Genomic DNA, 14712 nt, shown 5'->3' with positions numbered 1-14712 from the left:
GATGCTCAACTTTATACAAACTTGACTTCATGACCACAAATATTATCTTAGTAGGACAAATAATTGGATTTCAGTGAATAGTAACTATGCTACGATTCATGTATAAATATTGCAATAATTATGTCCACTTTTTATCCTGGTCAAACATATCACTCATCATAGACTCCTTCACTAGACTTATAGATCCACCTTTACAAGACGTATAGATCTGTCTCTCTACATTCCTGCCAATTTTTTAAATAATACCATTTCTCTCAGTCTAAACATGTCCAGTTACACAGTATAATAAATTTGAAATTTACCATAGAATTCTTAACGTGCTTGTTAAACTTTATGGATTCCGGCCGTGTGTTGTGAAATTCATTGACAAATCGTTCTACCTAGGAGAACCACGAACCTACAATCATAAAACGCCAAGCGTAAACAGCGCTACAGATTTTTCAAATGCGTAACCGAATCTGTCTTCCCAAGGCACACATTTTCTCATTTTTTGCCCACGTACTCCTCCCCTACTTCAATTCGAAACACATATTCAAATAAAACGCGATTAAACTATTTTTTTATATATTTAAAAATATATATATAATAAACACCATTCTGTCGGCTAGTGGCTATGAAAGCGTACCCTAAACCACCTTCCGAAAACAACGCAAATCATTTCTTCGTACTAACCAAGAGTCTTAGTGAATGTTGATGTTTTCCTGTTTAATAGAATAAATTGTTTACATGATTGTTCTATAGTAATTGTCTTTATTATATATTTCATTAAAGAAAACCATTGCTGGAAAAAGTCGATACTCATTGTTGCTGTTTTACTTCCGACAGCAATGGCAAAGGGGAGGAGTGTTGCCTGTGCAGCCTGTAGAGTGCAACGCAAGAAATGCTCAGAGGATTGTGTTTTGGCTGCACATTTTCCTGCAGATGATCCCGATAAATTCGCAGTTGTCCAGAAAGTGTATGGAACCAGCCATGTCATCAAATTGCTTCAAGTAATTTTTCACCCATGGCCCCATTTTTAGTTTTTGTTGACACTGGCTCCATTTTTGCAGCCATTTTTAACTGTTTCTGAACACCATTATCTTTTCTCTGTTAAATTTGCTTTGCTTGCCTATAACTTCATGCTCCAAAGGTATGGTACCCAAGATCTCCATGTACTCAACAGCTACTTAATTGATTTCTTAAACATAGCAGGGTTTGATTATGACTTTACTCGTTTGCATGGGTTTCAGTTTGATTGTACTTGTTTGCTTCATCTATATTGATTTTAATTGAAGTGTAAATTATAAGGGGGTAAGATAAGTGCATTTCATTTGCAAAGAATTCAAGAATTCAGATGCATCGATTTGGACATGTACATCTTGTTTCTATTACAGTTAGTTGTCTTCTAGAAGAATTACAAGAACTACAAGAACTATTAGATCACATTTCAGATTTAAGTTTTTGTTTGAAATAAAGTATGAACATCTTATTTATATAGCATAATTACGTACTCCCTGTAAGAGAGCAGTTGTAGAGCCATACAGATCATTAAGTATCGAGAAAGTACTTTCTTTATTCTTTTAAATTATGAGAACTTCATGTTTCTAACTTCGATCAAGTGTGTTGGCACAAATTTCATACTGTTATTAATATTAAATATTTTTTGGGTTAAACTAAGTTTATCTTAAGAATGATGCATAGACTGAATTCATTCTTGACATGATTCATATTGCAATATGAAAGAACAAAATTCATTAGGTTTTGGCCAATTCCTCTTGATGAAGTGGAAGTAATGCTAAATAAACAAACTTACTCTACTTTCGTCTTAGACGCAAGGATTAATTTGGTGAAATATAGGTGTTAACAATTTAAAACTCCTTATCAATTAGTTTTCTCAAAGGTAGCCGAAATGCTACTTCCAACTCCTTCAAATCTATGGGCATTACTTTCTTACACACTCTCACTATGGGTCCTCACAATGGAATAACATGGTAGTGTTCCAAATTCACAGACAACGTTGTAGCTTAAAAAAAATACTTTAAATTATTGAAAATTAAAAATATATTTGTTTATAAAATGGGAACAAGATTTGTCAAATATTCAGACAAAATATATTTTTTAATAGGGAGGTTTCGACATCTGGGTTTATAGTTAGAGGGAAAGTGGAAGCTATTGGATTTTTAAAAATTTCTAACAATCTCTCCCTCAACATTATCCAAGGGTCTGAGGATTCGAACACATGACCAAGTTCTGATATCACTTGTTAGAATGGGGTTGTCATTGCACCAAAAGACAGATCTTTCAATGCCTAATGCAACCACTCAACTTATAGTACATAGGAGGCATTGTCACAAATCCTAGGGACTAAACAAATTTCTAACAACCTTTTGTTGAAATACTTTCACTTTGCAATGTGAATGAAGAGAAGTTGTCATTTTTCAGCTATATTTTTTAATGTAGAGTTAGACATGTTGAATCAATAAACACGATCTCTTTCCCTCCTAGATACAAGGACTCATTTGGTTGAATAGACAGTCATATTTTTACACTCCTTGTCAATTTTTTTTGTCTCAAAGGCATCTGAAATGTCCCTTCCATATTTTGTAGCTCTTTATCATTTTCCAAAGAGAGTTCTTTAGTGAAATCCAATTTGAAGTGATTTATGAGATTATCTGTTTCTAGCTTTCGAAAAAGTTCATACCATGTAACATCTAAATAATTATATTGTATGCATGGAACAAAATGGCCTTTTCTGATGGTTAAAAGAACCCATATAATACAACCATTAAGTAGCCCTAAAAATTTTGTGAGTTCATATAAGATATGAAAATAATAATTTTTTGTTGTTATTGTATTTTTCTATAGAACATAGCTTGTACCCTCTATAAGGAACACATTTTGTATCTTGGTTCAAGCTTGTTATATATATGTACCATAGTCTACGAGTTGTGTAGCTCCCACACACATTTTAGAGACTAGAAAGGCATATGGTAACTTGTTGATCTTCCATCTTTGTGCATCAACCTAAATTATTTGTCAATTTTTTAATATTATTCTTGTGTACACATGGTCATGAACATGGAAGAAGAACTTATATAACCCATGATTGAGGAGGTTACACAAGGAGGATTATTTAGTTGGAAAAGTTTACAGGACCTAATTGCTTCTGACAAATTGTTTGTGTTTGTAGATTTTCATATAAAATTAAGACAATCAACACCTGTAATATGATCACAAAACATGAGACATTGAAAATAAGCATCTCGGTAAATATGTCACTTATAAGAATAAATCCTACAAGACAACAAAAAATGATGGAGTATTTTAGAAATGAGATAAGGGCTCGGATCCAAAATAATTTGGCTAAATCTAGGAGAAACCTTTAAGGTGAAGATTAATTCAAGGATGCATCTAGAGATATTTATAGAATATAAGTTGATATTCTTCTTGAGGAGGAAAAATTGTTGAGTGCTTTGACACAAATGGGTAAGAGTAATATACTTAATGTTACATTCTTTTCAGATTATTTACAGGTAGAGGAACTTGTAGATCATATTAATGAGCAAGAGGATTACTTTTAACTTAAAGATGTTAAAGATAGACATGGAGTTAGAATAGATCAAACAAAGTTCAAAAATCATGTTTCTTTATGGTAGAAAGAATTACACAATGATAGGGTAGGTTGTGGTGAATCTAAGATAACAAGATAGATGATTATGGTTTCTCTTCTTAAGGCCAAGGTTCATATTGGATGATTAAAAATTGAATTGTTTAAGAGGTTAAACTTTTTTAAATAAATAGATTTTAAAATTAAAGAGAATGTTAAAGAGTTCTACAAGATGACAATTAGATCTCCTGATTTAAAATCATCAAAGGAAGAGGTGGCTAGATATAATAATGGCCTAAGAAATAATATTCAAAATAAAATAATTATCATGAAGATTAGTATTATGCAAAGGAATAAGATATGTTGAAGAGAAGAAAGTTACCCATAAGATGAGGGATAAGCCAATTGTTGATAAAGGAACTTATAAAGTTATGATTAAATAATATGTATGTATAATAGAGAATAATTTTAATGATGTGATGGTGGAAAGGTAAAGTGATGATTTTATTAAAATGGTGATCAATTGTTATTTTTTCATTGATATCAACTATTCGCCTGGTGTTCTTGGTGTTTTACCAAGTATAAGATAAAATGCAAATGATCTATAGGATAAATGTTTTTCATTGATGACAGAACCAGCCCCTGATGAACCTAGACATAGAAGGGTCATGTTTAGGATAAAATGCAAATGATCTATAGAGTGCAACGCAACAAATGCTCAGAAGATTGTGTTTTGGCTCCACATTTTCCTGCAGATGATCCAGATATATTCGCAGTTGTGCAGAAAGTGTATGGAACCAGCCATGTTATCAAACTGCTACAAGTAATTTTTTAACCATGGCCCCATTTTCAGGTTCTGTTGACAATACTGGCTCCATTTTTGTTTTGTGTTGTAATGGCTTTTGTTTTTGCAGCTATTTTTAATTTTTAACTGTTTCTGAACACCATTAATTTTTCTCTTTTACATTTGCTTTGCTTGCTTATAACTTCAAGGTTCAAAGGTGTGGTACCCAAGATTTTCTTGTGCTTAACAGCCCGTTAATTGATTTCATAAAGAGAGAAGGGTTTCGTTTTGATTGTACTTGTTTGTTTCATCTGTATTGATTTTAATTTAAGTGTAAATTAGAAGCGGGGTAAGATAGGTGCATTTCATGTGCAAAGAATTCAAGAATTCAGATGCATCGATTTGGACAATATATGTACATCTTGTTTCTATTACAGTTAGTTGTCTTCTACAAGAATTACAAGAGCTATAAGATCACATTTCACATTTCAGATTTAATTCTTTTGTTTGAAATAAGGTATGAATATCTTATTTATATAGCATAATTACGTACCTTCTGTAAGAAAGCGGTTGTAGATCAATACAGATCCATATAGTTCATTAAGTATCGTGAAAGTACTTTCTTTATTGTTTTAAACTATCAGAACTTCATGTTTGTAACTTTTGTCGAGTAACTGTACTGGCACAAATTTCATACTGTTATTAATATGAAATGTTTTTGTTGGTTAAAGCGTTCTAATATTGTTATTGTAATATTTTTGGAGTATGATGTGTGCATTGTGCATTGAATTTTCTCCCAATAAAACATACTAATTTGATTTCAGGGAGCTGTAATAATCTAATATTTCTAACAACTAAAATATATTAAAATTAACATTTAAATAATTATCATTGATACTGAATTTTTATTTTTATTTTTATTTTTCATTTATTTCAGATTGTTTTCTAATATTTAGATATATATATTTTGAAATGAGCAACAATTAAGCTCTCTTCTCTAATGATATTTACTCTTCAAGTTTCTTTATTATTCTTCTTATTAATTTATTTATTGCTTCTCATGATTTTTATTTTGTTTATAGCTGTGATGCATGTTCGGTTGTTCAGAAGGTGCATAGCCCTTTAGAAACCTTCCTTACATAATAAAAAAAACTTTTTTTTTTTGTTTAGAAAGCATAAAATCTGAAATGGCTACTAACTGGATTTTGTTTTCTTCAGCTTAGATACCTGTACTAGTTTACAATTTATTGTATAAAGCTAGTAGCTATTTTGACAAGCTATTTTTCATTTCTATAACAAAATGGCTTAATTTTTCTAGCCATACAATCCATCCTTATTCTATTTTCCAACTTGATCATAGTCTAAGGGAATTTTTCCACCAATCTTTCTTTCACTTCTTTCAAATAGATTTTTATGTATAGTCGGGTTTAAAGAACACACTTTAAGCTTTAAATTAATGTGAGTGGGTTATTCAAAACCACATCAACTTCTTTCATTGTATCTGTCTTTTGGTCTACCTTCAAATAGTCTATTGAAATAAATCAAATTCTTAAACACCTTTTTAAAACATGTGATTAATGTTGGGTGTGTAGAGACACACAAGAATAAAATATGAAACTTAATGTGTTGTGGCACAATAAAGATCAATTGTATTTTATTACTCTTTGATTTACAAAATGGATACACAACACTCCCTTTTATAGGCAAGTTTACAATCTCTAGAAATTTTTGACATTTACTGACAAGACAATTATCTATAGAATTATGGAAACTACTATAGTTGACATAGCCTAAACCTATACCTAAACCTAAACCTAAGCTACTAGAAACATTTAATGATGGATTGGAGTAGAAATTAATATTACTATCAACTATTACAAAGCTTCTTTAATATTTACAACTCTGAGAGCCTCCTTCAAAATTTCAAACTATACTTGTGGTAAGGCCTTGGTGAAGATATTTACAAGTTGCTCCTTTGATCTGTGATACTATAGATTAATTTCTCTGATATTATATAGCTCTCTAATGAAGTGATACCTTGTGTCAATGTGTTTTTTTCTCTCGTGAAACACATGGTTCTTTGAATGTGCAATAGTAGACTTGTTATCACAATAGGGTGTAGTAAGTCCATCTTAAGCTTGCATTAAGTCTTTCAAAATCATTCACATCCATACTGCTAGACATGCTACTATTGTTCCTGCTACATACTCTACTTCAGCTGATGAGAGAGTTACTATAGGTTGCTTCTTTGATGCCCAAGCTACAACATCTATCCCCGAGATGAAATGCATATTTAGATGTGCTCCTTCTGTATTCCCTACAAAATTATTATCTATATATCCAACTAATTAAAAATTATTTGAAGTAGAATACAAAATGCCATGATTCATAGTTCCTGCAATATATCTCAAAATCCATTTTCCTACATGCCAATGTGAGTTCTTTGGTGAATCCATGAATCTAGAGATTAAACTCACTCCATACATAATATCTGGTCTAGTAGTAGTGAGATACATCAAACTACCAACCAATCTTTTGATTATAGTTGAATCAAAACTTTTCTCAATATCTTCTCTATTGAATTTGGTGCCTACTACCATAGGTGTAGAAATTGGACTGGAATTTATCAATCTAAATCTTTTCAGAATATCTTTTACATATTTACTTTGGCAAATAACAATTCCTTTATCATTTTGTGTAACTTCAATGGCAAGAAAATATTTCATCAATCCTAGATCTATCATTTCAAATTCCCTTTTCATTGTTGATTTAAACATGTCAATAGATAAATTACCTATGAAGATCAAATCATGAACATATAAAAAAAAATCAAAATCTGACCTTGTTCATTGACCTTGGTATATAATGCCAGTTCACTGATGCTTCTCTTGAATCCATTCTCCATCATGTGTGAATCTATTCTTCTATACCATGCTTCAATCCATAATGTGCCTTCTTCAACCTATAAACTTTGTCTTCAAGTCCTCTTATTTCATATCTTGGTGGGTTCTACACATAGACTTCTTCATCAAAATATCCATTCAAAAATGTTAATTTGATGCCCATTTGGTGAACCATCCATTTATTTTGAGCTGCAATAGATAATACTATTCTAACAATATAAACTCTTGCTATAGGTGCAAATGTTTCATTATAGTCAACCCCATTTCTTGTGAAAATCTTTTAGCAACTAACCTTGCCTTATATTTATCTACATCTCCATTAGCTTTAAACTTAGTCTTATAAACCCATTTTACACCAATGCAATATTTGTTCTTAGGTAAATCAACTAATTCCCATGTATCATTTCTTTCAATTGATTTTATTTCATCATTCATTGCATTAATCCAACATTCTTCCTTAATTGCATCTTCAAAATATATAAGATCTTGAGTAAATAAAGAAAAATTTGATTGCAAATCTAATTTACTTCCTTGATCATAAATCTCACTCAACCTTCTAGTTTTCTTGCTTGATCTCAATTGTGCAAGTATAAGATTTGAATTATTACCTGTGAATTCAAAGATTTTGCATGCTCAACTTCATTTTCTAAGTGATCTCCTAGTGGACTTCATGATGGATTTCCTTCTTGTTCACTTGGTTGATCCTCTTGATATTCATTATCCTTTTTATCATTCCCATCAAATGGTATTGTTGTAGCACTTGTAACATTTATATCTATATTTCCATCCCAAGATTCATCCTCTTTAAACACAACATTCCTACTCATAATGACTTTTCTAGTGAGAGGATTAAACAACTTACATGCCTTAGATTGCTCATCATATCCAACAAAAATGCATTTCTCACTCTTATCATCTAACTTACTTCTAGTTTCTTTAGGAACATGTGCATATGCAATACAACCAAATACTTTGAGATGAGAAACACTATGAATCTTACCACTCCATGCTTGTTGTGGAACCATGTCCCTCACATTCTTTGTTAGACTCCTATTCAAAATATAAATAGCACAAGACACTACCTCAGCCCAATACTCATTAGGAAGATTCTTACCTTTCAACATGCTCCTTGCCATCTCCATTATTGTCCTATTCTTTCTCTCGAAAACACCATTTTGATGTGGTGTGTAACTGTTAGTAAATTGCTTTTTAATTCCATGATGCCTGCAATAATCTAAAAATTCATTTGACTTGTACTCTCCCCCTCTATAAGATCTCAATACCTTGATAGGTAAACCACTTTGTTTCTCAACAAAAGCCTTGAATTCTTTAAATTTTCTAAAAGTTTTAGATTTGTATTTAAGAAAGTAAACTGATGCCTTTCTACTGAAGTCATCAATAAATGTTAACAAATAAATACTCCCCTCTAATGATGGCATTTTCATTGGACCACATATATTTGAATGCACAATTTCTAAAGGTATTGTTGTTCTATATGACATCCCTTTGAAAAACTCTCTCTATGATGTTTAGCGAAATTACAACTTCCACATGTACTTAATGATGCTTCAATTGGGGGTAAGCCTCTTACCATTTCCTTTCTTTGCAATTAAGATAATCCTTTGATATTTAGATGAAAACACCTCAAGTGCCATATTCACATTTGATCTTCACTTGCTATCTTGAAACTTGTTGCAACTTCATCAATAATATTGCTCTTCAATTGAAGTGAAAATATTTTATTTTTCATTTCTACCCTTGTAATCACCAAGTTATTGGGAGGTATATCAAATATAGTGCGCATTTTTTTCTCAAAATTAACTCTATAACCTTTTTGACTAAGTTGCCCCACACTAATAAGATTATGTTTCGAACTAGGTACAAAGTATACATCAGAAATAGATTTATCACCATGCTTTGTTATAACATTGATTGTGCCCTTTCCACTAACTCGTTATTTCTCAACTTCACTTCTAATTTAATTGATCTATCCAAACATTCAAAAAACTCTTTGTTGCCTGTCATATGATTGCTACAACCACTATCTAAAAACCAAAAATCATTTGTGCTCTCTTCAGCTACATTGCAAGTAATAAAAAATGTCTCAGAGTTACTCTGAGAAAAATTTACATTTTTTTTTACTCATGTCAGTGTTTTTTTTTCGACACTCATTTAAAAAATTTCCAAACTTCTTGTTGTAATAACATTGAATATTTGATTTATCATACCTTTGTGATGTCTGGTTGTTATAGCTTCCCCTTGAATAGGAGTATTGATTTACTCTTCCTCTTGAATCTGGACTCCTTTCTTCTTTTTGAAAATTATTTTTGCCTCTTCCTCTTCCTCTAAATCTAACATTTCTTCTTACTCTACCTCTACCAAATGCCATTTGTGTTTTGAATGCATTCTCTAGTGAATTACCATTATGCTTGTTCAACCTATCTTCATGATTATACAAGGATCCAAATAGCTCATCTATAGACAATATTGTTCAATCCTTAGATTCTTCAATTGCAACCACAACATTATCAAATTTACAAGGAAAACTTCTTAAAATCTTTTCTACAACTTTGTGGTCAGAAATCTCATCAACATTCATCCTTACTTGATTAATCATATTCATAACATGATTTGAAAATTACTCTATAGAGTTAGAATCTTTCATTTGTAAATTCTCTTCTAAGTGCTTGCAATTTAAAAATCTTTAACTTACTTGTACCTTGATATGCAATCTCAAGAATGCCACAAGCTTGTTTAGCTATAATAGTTGGCTTGATTAGCATTTAAGATTATATCTAATAACTCATAGGAATCAAATATAAGCTTTATTCTAAAAGCCCAATCATCATAATTCTTTCCAGAAAACATTGGAATTAAAGCCTGAAAACTCCTGAAGTCATGCCTGATAGAAACTTATAAACAAAATTCACAAATATAACAATCCCCATATAGGGCAATAAAAAAACTTATAGATCTTACAATAACTTTATATCCCCTTTCTCTTTTGCAATCCTCCTTATGCACAATCCTTCAAACTCCTTTATAGATCTCACAATAGCTTTATATCCCCTATCTCTGCTACAATTCTCCTTATGTACAATCTTTCAAACTTGGCTCTGATACCACTCTATTGGGTGGGCATAGGCATAGAAGAATAAAATATGAAACTTAATGTACTGGGGCACAATAAAACTCAATTATATTTTATTACTCTTTGATTCACAAAATGGATACACAACACTCCCTTTGGCAAGTTTACAATCTCTAGAAATTTCTGACATTTACCAACAAGACAATTATCTACAAAATTTTGGAAACTACTACAGCCAACACAACCTAAACCTAAACCTAAACGTAAACTTCTAAAAACATTTAATGACAGACTAGAATAGAAATTAATATTTCTAACAATTAAAACAATTTTGTTTGTACAGCCCTTACTTGCCCTATAGAAACAACAATTCAACCTCTTGCAGTGATGTACCATACTCCACCCGTGGAGATATAGTGATAGAAGCTTCCATTTTTATTTATTTCAGTATGGTACCTAGGAACTCTATTCCTCAAAAAATGTATAATAACTTGTTACTCGGATTTGGCAACTTGTTGCCGTTGTATATATTCTACAATTAACAGTGTGTCCATTCTTGTATTTCGAATATGGGAAATGCCTAGAATAATTTCAACATGTTGGTCATCTAGGAGAAGAAGAATACATGGTGAGTAAGTGCAATAGCCAGGCTTTCATTAATGGAAGGTGTTGGAAGTTGGGCTGTTCTTTTTTCTTAATAATGTTCATCAAATATTTTCACATCAATATAACAAACATCTTAATATTTCCACCATATATTATTATGTAGCAAAAAGTGATCAAATTATAGTACTATTTATAGAATCGAGAATAAATTTGGGTTCGCAACTTGTTTGAACGATACGAGACAATTTCTGAGTTCCTTTAGTTGCACGAATACCTATAGTTACATTCTATGCACCATGTACAGCATTCTAGAAATGCAGTGGTGATCAAGTTGTTCTCTCAAATTTCCTTTCTACTTTCTTATGGGTATCCTCATTTCAATAGTGATATTTAAAAATCTAACAAATGGGTTCTAATTATAATAACTCTTACTGATGATGATTCAAGCAGTGTGATCAAAGGCTTTAACTGGTTGTGGAAGTCTGATATTTATGAAATTTTGCTGTAGGGTTTGGAGATTGAGCAAAGAGCAGAGGCAATAAGTAGTCTGGTCCGTGAAGCAAATGCAAGAGTGAAGGACCCCATCAATGGAAGTATTAGTGTAGTCCATGAGCTAAAAAACCGAATAAATGATCTGGAGTCTCAGTTGGCGTCCAAGAGAGAGGAGGTCGTGCAAATGCGTTCAGAGTATGATAAACTTGTATTCGTCCTGTTTGCTGGATCTCCAGATGTTCAAGATGTGCACCACAATGATTTAGCTGATGAGATCTTGTATGAAGATAGGGATCCACTGCTATTGTGGGAGCCAATGAACGTATAAATTAACTGCTGTTGTGGAAATTGATATGTGATGTACACAAGAAATGTTTAATATCTTCTTGAAAACTAGATATGCACACTAGCACGATAAATATTATGTTTACTAAACCTTATAGAAAACTGTATCTTTGAACTGCCTAAAGGTATAATATATTGAAAAAACTTATACTATTCAGATACAGATAATCCTTAAACAATTTTGGACATGCTAAGGTCTGATAGCTTTATAGCTCAACATAAATTCAATCAGCAATGCAGCTTTAATCGCTGGTTAAAACAAAAATCGCAGTTTGATATAAAGATCATTAGATGTAATATTTTTTAATAGAAAATAAGGTACATTATGTACATATTTGTTATGTTTGATTTTTTGTATTTAAAGCATGAGTAGCATGTCAGTTTATGACATTGTTATAGCATGACCTGTGAGATGTGTAGGTCTCATTTTGTTGTAGGCAGTTGTAGAGATAGAACAGGTGAGTAAATGTATGTCCAGCATGTTTATTGACTGTATGTTCCTGAATAATTAGTTTTCTGATGAAAATAAATTCTTTTGAATGTTATAGGAAATCGTAATATTGTATTTCTTTTGTATAGCTACATGATCAGTGAAGTTGTGAGTGTTTGTATTTATGTATTTTGTCGTATGATTTTCTGAATTGCAGTGAAGTATGGAGAATATGTTGGAGTCTTATTTCATATCTTCATGATGTTGCGTAGTTCTGTTTTGTGGTTAAAAATAAGTATACAAGTGTCTTTATATAATTTTTAATTAGTACAGAAGAATAGTTTAGAATCTCTTCATTTTTCATAGTGTAGCTGCTAGTTGACTATTGAAAATAAACTATTAAACAAAGGAGGGATATACAAAATTTTCCAAAAGCCCACAATTGTTTTCTTCACCTCCATTTTTTACATTTCCCTCCAATCTTCTCTCTCCAAAAGTATGTTGTTTTCTTCACCTCCATTTTTTACATTTCCCTCCAATCTTCTCTCTCCAAAAGTATGTGTAAGCAGCAAAACAAACAGAATTAGTAATTTCATGGGAACACTGCTCCATAAAATATTCCTTAAATTGTGAAGTAACCGCTGTAGCCAAATCAAGCTTAGACATGAAGATCTCCTCTTATCAATATTGATTTGAAGAGGTCTAAAATAGATATTCAAACAAAAATGTTAATCATAATTTTTATAGATAAATGTTTTGATGGAAATGAAACATCAATGAAATAGATGATATCTTGTGGACAAATAAGTAACGTTTTCTTATTGAGGCCCCTTTTAAAATTAAAGTTTATTTTATAAATTGAAGAAGTGGCTCTCATATTTATTCTTTCTTCATCTTCTTTTTAGTACTTGTTGGTAGCCTAGGTATTAGTACTTGTCAGTAGGCTAAGTACTATTGTGATACATATTTTTGGTTTCTACAATTTTGAATTTGAATTAGTCATTCTTTAAATTTCTTTATCAAAATATTACATTGCATATTTTAGAACCATGATTTTTAACTTTACAATTTTAGAAAATATTTTTCTACAAATTTAACATTTTTTTAAAACTAATATTTTTTAAGACTGATTTTTAATTAAACTAATGTGATTCATATTTGTTTGATAATATTTTGAAAGTAAGTACATTGATTTAGAATTTTATATTTTAATATTGTATTTTCTTATTACTTATATTATATAATTGTTTAAGAAATATTATTTTGTATTATTATCATGAAAATATTACTATTTTCATATTATAATTTATTTATAATATATCAATAATTACATTTATTAATAATTTTTTTAAACATAATATAATAACTTTATTAAATTAAAATTAGAGTTATATAACAACTAAAGGCAAGTACTAAGCCACTATGTGGCACTTGTTTAATTTGACCATAGATCAAGCACAATTTAGTGAGTTCTTCCTAAATAATTTTTTTCCTTTTTAACAACTTGTAATTTAGATATTTTAGAGATATATGAGAAAATTCCATCTTAAAAGCATTTTAGATATATTATGAAAGGGTCTATAGTCAAAAACTTTATTTTTGCTATATTTATATTTTGAGTGTTATAACAATCAAGTCACGAAACAATAAATTTACTTAAAGTTTATGAAGAACTCATGATAACTCATTATAGGGTTACTTATACCATCTTTAATTTGAAATTTCCATGTCGTTATTGGTTGGATTAGAATTAGTTCAATTTAAGCTAATAAAAGGGTCATGTATTTGTGGAACACACCAGGAGATTAAGAAAGGAGGTGCATCATAGTTTAACAAAATTAATATATTTCTTTTGGAGCTCAAAATTCATAATTTTCATCAACAAAAGGAAAGACCAACTAATCAAGTTCAATGGCTAAGAAGCACAAGATTTTTGGAGAAAATCCAATTACCCAAAAGCCAAACTGATGATATTGCATTATATGTGAAAGCTTTTGTAACAAGAGCTCTATGTGAGTTGTAGTCCCTGGCTTTTGAATTGAGATAGGGATGTTTTGTTTTTCAAATTGTAGAGGGTTTCAACTTTGAAATTTATTCATGATTAGTTGTCTAGTCTTTAATACAACAACTAGTAAACAACAACTTCTTACGTAGAGCAAAAAACTTGTTATTTTAAAAAATTAGGGAGTGAATAGTTTTCAGAAGTCTTATGACTCTTATAATAATATCAAATTTATATTATGTTATGCTATATAAACATGCATAAAATATATACATAAGTCATAGGTTTTGTATGCTGCTTTGTAAAAAGAAAAACTCATTTAGAATTCTGATTTGAATCAAGTAGCATATTTTCACAAAGTCAACATATTTAGTAGGTTCCTTTTCTAAAAGGAAAAATCTATATTCTTTTAGTTTGTATGATGTCTTGGAAGTAATATGAAAATGGTGTTCGAAATTGCAAACTTAATAACT

General features: G+C 30.6%; 1 pseudogene; it reads left to right on the top strand.

The window, feature by feature from the left end:
* Positions 1–826: 826 nt before the first annotated feature.
* Positions 827–11790, top strand: LOC149545816 (LOB domain-containing protein 23 pseudogene; annotated as a pseudogene).
* Positions 11791–14712: the final 2922 nt, after the last annotated feature.

The sequence above is a fragment of the Cupressus sempervirens genome, chromosome 7 (genome assembly GCF_028749045.1).
Source record: "Cupressus sempervirens isolate cs-2001-9-10 chromosome 7, ASM2874904v1, whole genome shotgun sequence".
In the NCBI taxonomy this organism is placed as follows: domain Eukaryota; kingdom Viridiplantae; phylum Streptophyta; class Pinopsida; order Cupressales; family Cupressaceae; genus Cupressus; species Cupressus sempervirens.
The sequence above is the reverse complement of the archived record's forward strand: the minus strand, read 5'-3'. Positions and strand labels throughout refer to the sequence as shown.